This window comes from Solanum pennellii, chromosome 2, assembly GCF_001406875.1.
Source record: "Solanum pennellii chromosome 2, SPENNV200".
NCBI lineage: Eukaryota > Viridiplantae > Streptophyta > Magnoliopsida > Solanales > Solanaceae > Solanum > Solanum pennellii.
Window position 1 is genome coordinate 44,407,862 of NC_028638.1, and position 9,705 is coordinate 44,417,566.

Consider the following 9,705-nt stretch of genomic DNA (forward strand, 5'->3'; position numbering starts at 1 on the left):
CTTTGAGTAACTTTTAGCAACTTATATTTTACTCCTTGTTTGTTTCTGTATATAGTTTCGTTTCACTTCCCATATAGTCTATCACTTGCAAAAATTCTTCCATCGCCATCACACACACTCTCTCTCTCTCTCTCTCTCTCTATATATATATATATATATATATATATAACAATGACCTTAACACAACGGCAAAGGCTAATTACGTACCTTATGGGGTGGACTTCCCGGATGGCCGGCCGACCGGCTGTTTCACCTATGGTCGTAACATGGCTAACGTCCTAGGTCTTAAGTATTAACTACTTAATTAACTTGTTTGTGAAACTTAATTCTCATTTCTATATATGGATTTCTCTAATTAGTGTTTCTTTACTAGACTGATCTATACTTAATGTTTGAAGAGAAACACATATGGAGTATATTCGTTTGTTAAGTGTTCCACATTTGTACTTGAGGGAATGGACAATGATTCGTAATTAATTATATGATCTTGAACATGTATTCCTCATTCCATAGTGAGCTTTTGAGTTGAGTTAAATCTAAGGTTTATTAACTTAACACGGTGTATATACATCAGAGCCAAATATATATATCTTTGTTATCGTACATTTGAGTCACATGTTATATTGTTCAGATACCAGATCGATGTTCAGTGAGGTTACCATTGATGTATCACACATTGTGAATGAGGAGAACGTTGTCTCTTCATATAAAGTTAGTCAATCTTGGGCATACTTACCTAATGACCTAGATTTTCTGGATTGACTTGATTTTTCTCCATGTTTGCAGCGGAACTCCTGGGATTTGATCTCTACATTCCCCCTTTTGCAAAGACAGAAGGTAGTGAGATCTTGGATGGTGTAAATTATGCATCTGGTTCAGCTGGAATTTGCTATAACTGCGGAAGTCATCTTGTAAGTGTAGTTAACTACATATATATGTACATGGCTACCTTCCAAGCTTCCAATGCAAAAATTTCTAGACTCCGTCCGTGGAATTCATATTACTATTGGCCCCTGGTTACTTGTCACATCCCTTAAGAAAACTTTAATTATAGGGATATTTTACTAAAGTAACCTTATTTACTCATAGAAGATCTTTTCTAATTATTTTAGTTTCCAGGGTGATCGCATTTACTTGGGTAGGCAGTTGGAGAATCATCAATCAACAGTTTCTCGTATATCTAATTTAGTGGGAAATACAACTTCAGCTGAAAGCACTTGAATAAGTGCCCATTCATAGTTGGATTAGGGAGCAATGGTTACATCAACAATTACTTGTTACCTGAAATATATCCCTCAAGTCAGTTATATGCACCAAGCCAGTATGCAACTGCCTTGATTGATCAATATTCACGACATCTAAGGTATGTTAGAATTTATTTATTTCCTTTCAGTGCCTCCTTTTTTTTTGTGGCCTAAAAGAGCCATTTTATATCATGAAGATAAGTTCAACAAGATATAATAAAAATAACAAAAGGACCAGCCTAATAGAAAAAGGAGACAAAATAGAACCAAAATAATACACTCTGAAACATGTGAATATAGTGAACAAAACATTTGGTAGATGATACCAAGGGTTCTGTATGCATCTGCAGTCATTCCAAGTCTGATCTTTGCTTGCTGAGCTGATATTTTCCTTTGGCTGATGCCCGAGTCATTGATCCTACCCACTATTGTCTCTCTTTCGAGCTTATATTGTGTTTGTTATTCAATGTGAACACTGAAATTCCATTCCGCGATGAGGCTGGTGAGTTCATCCTATTGAAGATGTTTTGTTCATACATATCCTTGAACTGCTTTTCTTCATTTCTTAGCTTCTCGAATTTCTTTTTACAAATCCCAAGGAGAAGAACTATAATTTTGGTAGGGATGTTTCTGCGACTGGGTAATCCGTATCCTTTGATGGTGTTTGAGCATGATGTCTCCAATCTTCTATTGCTGTATGTTACTTGAGAAATAACTCTTCCTCTTTTTCTAATTGGTGACTCCGTGATTCTGTCCTCATGTGTTGACAGAGGATTGATTTTTTGAGCTTTTTTCAAATTTGTTAAATATGTGCAGAGCTTGTAAATATGTGACCTGAATCATGAAATAAACACTGCTTCTTCTTCCCCACACATGATATAAGGCTTAATCTTTTTGGTCCTGATGCGAAGATTAGTAACTTCTTGTTTGTCTAAATTAAGAATCCTCTTCGCTTGACTTGGTAGATCTGAAAAATTATGAATCTCATACCTGCCAGTAGTGTCAAAAGCCATGTTGGCTAAATAATCTGCAAGCATATTTCCATTCTCTGTAAGTGTGTCTAATTTGAATACGACACAATTGAGATGCATCCATTATGTCTCCAATAATGACCGAACTGTTCCAGGGGATCACCCAAACTTTAGTAAGGATCTTTATTAAGATTAAAGAATCTGTTTCCAAACAGACTTGGTTCATCCCAACAGTAATACAATGAGTGATTGCCTCCCTTATAGCTATAGCTTCTGCCCCTATGTTCGTACTTTCCTGAATCTCTTCACTTTGAGCATAGACTAAGTCTCCTGTACATTCTCTTAAACAGAAACCATAAATGCTTCTTCCCGGATTTCCCCTTGCTGCACCATCGGTGTTGCATTTCACTAGACGTCCTTTTGGAGGTTTCCACCTGACTGCAATATAATGAACCCTTGTAGTGTGTTTTTCCAGAAAATCTATGATATTAGGCCAAGTTGGAGGAATCTGTAGTCCAGCATAGGTGGTTCTCCCGTGTCTCCGTAAATCTGAATTTACTTTAGAAACCAGACTGTTGTAAAAATAACTCTTTCCATGCTTCAACCTATTTCTCCTCTTCCAGAGGTTCCATATCACAATGGCTGGGACAACTCTCAAAAGTGGCTTTAATTTTTAACAGCAATCTGATGTCCACCATTTATTGCAAACTTGTGAATGTTGTAGCCCCTCTATTTGAATCCCTGCAAAATTAGCTAACAACCTCCATAGCTTAGTAGCTATGGAGGAGGTTAGAAAGAGATGAGACATAGTCTCAGTTGTAGGCTTAGTGCAACACCAACATTGTGAAGCTATATTGACTCCGATGTGTTGTTGGACATCATCCACTGGAACCCTAAATTTCCAAGCTCTCCATAGGAAAAAAGATATTTTAAAGGAAGTCTTTTTTCCACATGAATTCAAAAATGTCTTCTTTCTCCTTCTTTTGTCTAATGTACTCCCATGCACTCCTTACTGTGAATCTTCCACTGTGCTCAAGCATCCATATTGGTTTGTCCAAACTCTTTGTAGTCTTTGGTGCTGGAATGGTTCTCAGAATGTGCTGGACAATGTCTTCAGTAATATTATCTCTCAATCTTTATATATTCCATCCCTCATTGTCTGCAAAATTATTAACTTCAATCTCCTCTTCCTTTGCTTCTGGTATAATATGATATGAAACACCCTAAGAAGTCCAGTTGTAAAACCAAAAACTTGCAGCTCCCATTCTAAGAAGTTCCTATTCACAATCTTTATAAGCAGTTTTCTTTGAAGATCGAGGAATGTAGTGTCGGACAATTATGCCATTCGGAAGAAGTCTTTTACAGAAGAAAAGCCTGTTACGAGTAAGTGGGGAGGAAAGGTCTCCAGAGATTCTTCTCATTCCATTCCAGTGGCTCAACCAGTAACCAATGGCGAAAAGCCGAAAACTCAAAAATCCATGGTTCTACCTGGGGTCATGAAAACAAATTTTATTTTTTGATGAAGAAAAAAACAAATTTTATTTCTTCCATAAATAATTGGGCATCCTAAGTAAGTAAAAGGAAAAGTATCTTGCTTGATTTGAGTAACCTTTTTTTTTATCATGGCCACAATTACTGGATTCACTTTTTCATTTACATAAAAGGCACTCTTACTCAAATTAATCATTTGTCCTGATGCTGACTCATACTTATTCAGTACTTTAATCATAAGCTTTATGGACTTCTTCTCTGCTGATACAAAAAGAATTGTGTCATCTGCATAAGCTAAATGATTAATAGTTATACTCCATTTAGGGAGGCCAAAACCCTTAAACTCCTCATGTCTATTCAATGCATTAAGTCCCCTGGAAAGGGCTTCAGCAGCAATTACGAAAAGGGTAGGAGACAAAGGGTCCCCTTGTTGATTTGGAAAAACCCTGAGCTTGGCCATTTACAAGAACAGAATGCCAATTGTTGGCTAGTAATCTGTAGATCATGCCAATCAAAATTCTGAGGATCAAAACTTTCTTAAGACCTTTGTTAGGAACAACCATAACAGTCTATCGTAAGCTTTTGTCATATCCAATTTGACTACCACATTAGCAGATTTGGTCCTAATCCTTATGTCTATGACGATCTCTTGAGTTAGTAGAATATTCTCCCCAATACTCCTACCTTTGATGAAACCGTTTTGATTTGCTGAAATCAACTCAGGCAATAACAAAATCATTCTTCCATGCACAACTCTAGAAATCACTTTGTTAATGAAGTTGCTAAGGCTGATGGGTCTGACATGATGTTATCTTTCTTAGGTATCAGAACCGGATTTGTATGAGTAACAACTAACAAATCTGGGTGATTCCTGTCCCCCCATAAAAGCATGCACAACTATGATATCCTCCTTAATAATTTCCCAAGCCGATTGACAAAAAAGACCCGTAAAACCATCTGGTTCACTAGAACTTTCTCCACTTGGATCAAAAACTGCTGCTTTAACTTCTGCCTCATCAGGTGCTCTATTCATGTTCTCATTCTGTTCTGCATTGATCAACTTTGGAATGTTTTCTGATAGTTCAAAGTCCTCAGCGAAACTATCCTCGGTGAATTGATTTTGAAAAAACTTTACTGCTTCATTGGCCACCTCTGTCTGTTCTTCCACCCATACTCTGTCTGAATTTTGGATCCTGTACAGCTGCAATCTCTTTCTTCTTCCATTCACATAAGCATGAAAGAACTTGGAATTTCTATGTCAGCTTGGGATTTATGAAGGCTTTCTCTGTTCTGCTGAGATGGATTTAATTCAAACTGCCTCTCTTAAATCTGAATAATCTCTTCCAAAGTAGTATTTTTGAAAGATATTTCCATAAGTTTCCTTACTCCATGAGAAAGAAATCTTAGGTGTCATGAGAATATTACTAACAATATGCAGAAAGTTAAAGAAAATTGCATTAACATGTTGTCTTTTTGGTGTAAAGAAGAGGGTATAGAAGTAGCAGAACAGTTGGTAGATTTCCTAGGATCAATGTAATTATGGTTTTAGCTTGTAACTTTTTGGAGGTAGCCAGCATACCCTTGATGCTGAAGAATACAACTTTAACTTTGTCAAAAAAAAAAAAGTTTCCTTACTCCATTTAGATAAAGCTCCTTTCAATTTTTTCAGTTTATGATGCCAATATCTGGAAAGCATTCCCTTCAAAATCAGCCACCCAGTTGTTCCTTACCACTTCCAGAAACTCATCATGTTTAACCCAGAAGTTCAAAAACTTGAAGGGTTTTTGAATCACTTCAGTACTTTGAGAACATTGAACCTCCAAAGGAGAATGATCAGAACCCTTTTTTATGAGATGTTTCACTTGAATGTTGGGGTACTCATCCATTATTTCTTGATTACTTAAAACTGTGTCTAGCCTTTTGAAAATGCATGCTTCATTTGTCCTACCATTCCACCAGGTGAAGGTGCTACCATTATAACCCATATCATACAAATCACATTCATTGAGACAATTAGAAAAGTCTTTTGTTTCTTGATATAAAACTGATAGACCAGCTTTTCTTCTCTAGATAAAATTGTATTAACATCTCCTTCTACTAGCCAGGGAAGTGGATGATGTTCAGCAATATCTGCTAAAGAGGCCCAAAGATCCCTACTCGTGCTAATGTTGCAAGCAGCGTAAACTAAAGTAGTCGAAATCTCTTTCCTCCAATTCTAATGATTAACTCGACTAGTAAGATGTTGGGTTGAATCCACTAGAATATCAACCTGCAATTCTTCTCTAGCAAACAACCATATCTTTCCTGTACGATTTGCAAGAGAAGTGTGATGCCCCAGAATCCTTCTGGAGTTTTCGATGTTTGATGAATCTTGAAAAGGTTCCATCAAGCCTATAAGCCAATACTTGTTCTTCTATTAAGATTAGTCAATCTATAAAAAGCACATTGAGTATTGACTGATCTAATATTCCAAAACAACATATTAGTCATCATATTTATTGAACTTCTTTGAGGCAGCAAGTCTCTGAGATAATGGTCTGATAGGAGCTGTTTGTTCCGTTACTCCTTTCCATCCTTTCTGATTGGTACTACTTCCTTTAATAGAATTAACTTGTTTTGGAGATAGATCGGCAGCCCTTGCTTATGTTGCTCGGACTCTTCAAATATGCCAACGGGTGCGTGTCGGATTCTCCAAAAGTAGTGTATTTTTGAAGAATCCGAGACGGGTGCGGCATCAAAAGTGAAGAGTTCGCGCAACTAAGGCCCTTGCTATCTGATTTATATTATTGGTGATTGCCTCCATTGAAACTTCACCTCCTGTCTCAATTTTTAGTATTCATTCTCAATTTAGAATTTTCAATGTTCACCTGAAGAGTATTAATTCCCTCCATAGAGCTGGTTTGCTCCATCAAATCTACAGATTCTTGTACCATTCAACTTCAACTTCCTCCTTTCTATCATTGTTACCTATAACCATTAGGTTTGAATTTTCCTTCCCATTTGATGTTGCACTTGCCTGACCATGTGAAATATATGACTGATTCTTATTTATCCTCCTCAACTGACTCATTCTTTTTTTGTGAGCTCAGACTCACAGGAGGAGTTTTGGGATCTCTTCTCATGTCTTCTTGTTCTTTGTTTATAACATCTCTCTCCATTTGTTTCTCTACAACATTTTCTTTGTCGACAATACTTGATCCTTTTTCCTTATTTATGATGCATGTATCCTCAGCAATGACATTGTTGTTCCCTCCTGATGAAGAGTTATGGCCTATTGGTCTTTGTTCCTTCAATTAAATTCATCATGTTTTTCTCAATTATATCTGCTATATCCTTAGCCAGTAATTTGCTACTCACTATTTGCGCATTATTATCTTGCTCCACCAATGATGCCTATGTTGTAGTTGCATGCTCCTTGCTATCCTTCTGAATATTCTTTCCAAATGATGATTCTATCCACTCTTTGCAAGATATCGATGGTACAAACTCTGGATCTTTCTCCTTGGGTTCCTCTATTTGTTTATTCAAAACCTCAAAAAGGATTTGTAGTTTGAGTGGCTATTTCCTTTTCTACTTGATCCCTTCTTCCTTTGTTTGGGATGAACACTCGCATGTCCTTCCTTCCATTCCATACCTGTCTTGATTGATTTCACTGATGTGTTCCTTTCCCTTTAATGAACTCTATTTTCTTTGCTTCATTGTTATAATTATTTTCTTGATTCTGATTTTGAGGCCCCACTACCTTACCACTCAATAATGTTTTTGAACCTTCCTCTAATGATTTTGAATGTTGTGTTGTATCTCTTCCGTGCATTCCTCATCCTCAATTACTTGTTCTAACTCAGGGTGAAGAACATAACATTCTGTCTCTTTATGCCCTTGGAGTTTGCAGGATTTGCAGTATTTTTGCATATAGTCGTATCTTATGATAATTCACTTTGAAACTGCTTCTCCAGTGTTGGCTTTTTCTATTCCAACATTGATTCGTTTGGGCAATTCTCTAAGTAAATCTACTTCCACCTTCACCTTGGCACAACTAGTTCTAGAATCTAGATTTGTTCTTAGTAGCCATATCCACATGTAATTTGTTTACCCACTGCGTCTGCCATTGTGAAGAGAGATTCTTTCACAAAAGAATTGGGGGATAGTGCAGGAGAAGACACCCATGCTAGTGCAGTGGTTGTTTCTGCCCCTGGATTGAACCATGGCTTCCATTTTAATGGTCTCGTCTGATAATATCCATCTTTTTCCCTTTGAAAGTAAGCAGGTTTTGACATGAGGTGCACATAATCTTCCAAGGTAGCGAGGCGAATTAGCACATGCCTTTCCCTCAAGAAACCTATTTTGCCATCTGCTTTTATCTCACATTGAATAGGAAAAATTCTACGAATTTTCTCCAACTCCGGCCAACCATAAGCAAACTTTCCCATCACTGCATATTGTAAATCTTCTTGAATGATCATATTATCCACTTCTTCTTCTTCCCACAACACTGTAGGTTCTCCGTGAACATATATTAGGTCTTTAATGGGGATAGGGTTAGAAGGTTTTGCAACTTCAGAGGTTAAGGATTTTAAATATGAATGTTGTAAGGGTTGTATAGGGTATTGGAGGGGGCTCTCCACCAGGAAGGGGTGGCCAGCCGTTGTAGGCAGAGACCAGAATACCGGCCGGGGAAATTAGGCAGCAAAGGGTTCGGCTTCCAGAGAGAATTTGAATTAAAATTAAAGCAGAACTGGTCTTTCTGTGCCTCATTATATTCATAACATAAATTTAAATTTTTTTCTTGCGAAAATTTTGGAATCACGCATGAAGTTCACCATTTCTCACAAAAAAATTCTGATTGTTATCTTATTACTAGACTTAATATGAAGATGGAGCAAGGAAAGTTGCCTTATTTGGACTGGGGCCAAATAGGCTGCATTCCAACAGAGCTACAAGTAGATGTGTGAGCAACAAATAATGCAATTCAACTATTCAACAGCAAGCTATATTCTCTTGTTGATGATCTTAGTACCAACTTTCCAGATGCAAACTTCACATTTATAAGCATATACATCATTTCATCATTCCTCGGTATGTACTCAAACATCATTCTTTGACTTCTAACATAATTGGATTGGCTATTTTTGTTCGTCTTATTTCAGAGTCCATTAGTGTGTTGAATCGTCCATGCTGTAATGTTTTGGAAACGATGTCTGAAGGACAATGTGTTCCTGGAGAAACACCATGCTTGCCCAGGAGGATTTATCCTACGGATATCCATCATTTGGTCAATAAGTTTTACTTGTGATCTTCTCATTTAGCAAGTTTTCGGATTTTGTTTCTTAGATTGATTTATTAATTGTACACCTATAACATATATAGCTCTTAATCTTGGAACAATATATTCAATGAGGGAATTATAGTCTCTACATTTTACACTTCCTAAGCCATGAATGACTCAGACTGCTCGAGCCTGATGACAACAACTTTACCAATAATACTCTCCTTCTTAAGCTAGAGTCAAAAGGATTAAAAGGTACCATTGTTTTGTTAAAAGGGTCATGAGTATTGTAAGAAAAAATTGTTTCTCTCATCCTCTTCATCATTGTGTGATTTCAGTGATTATAATACATATATCATTGTGGTGTTGATAATTTGAGTTTTTACATGTTTTTTCTTGAAAAATTGTAGCCAATTAATTTTTCATTTTCCAACTCTAATGTACCAGCAAGAGCACTTGAAAATATGTACAAATATTTATATATATATATATATATATATAAAGGGCTATCTTTTAATGGGTTGCAACTTGCAAGGAGTTGGTGGTGTCTAAATCAAAGATTCCTTTCCCCTGTTATAAAATATTTAGTAAATATTCCTTGATTTCAAATAAAGAAAAATCCCAAACACATGGCTTTGACCAATGATTTTATATTATATGGATATCAATACCATCCAAAAAGAATTAAATAAATTCTATTTGTACGTCAAGTCTTGTTGGTGCTAAAAAATAA

General features: G+C 36.5%; 1 pseudogene; it reads left to right on the forward strand.

Annotated features, from left to right (window-relative positions):
• Positions 1-776: 776 nt before the first annotated feature.
• On the forward strand, positions 777-9,003 carry LOC107010053 (annotated as a pseudogene).
• The last annotated feature ends 702 nt before the right edge of the window (positions 9,004-9,705 follow it).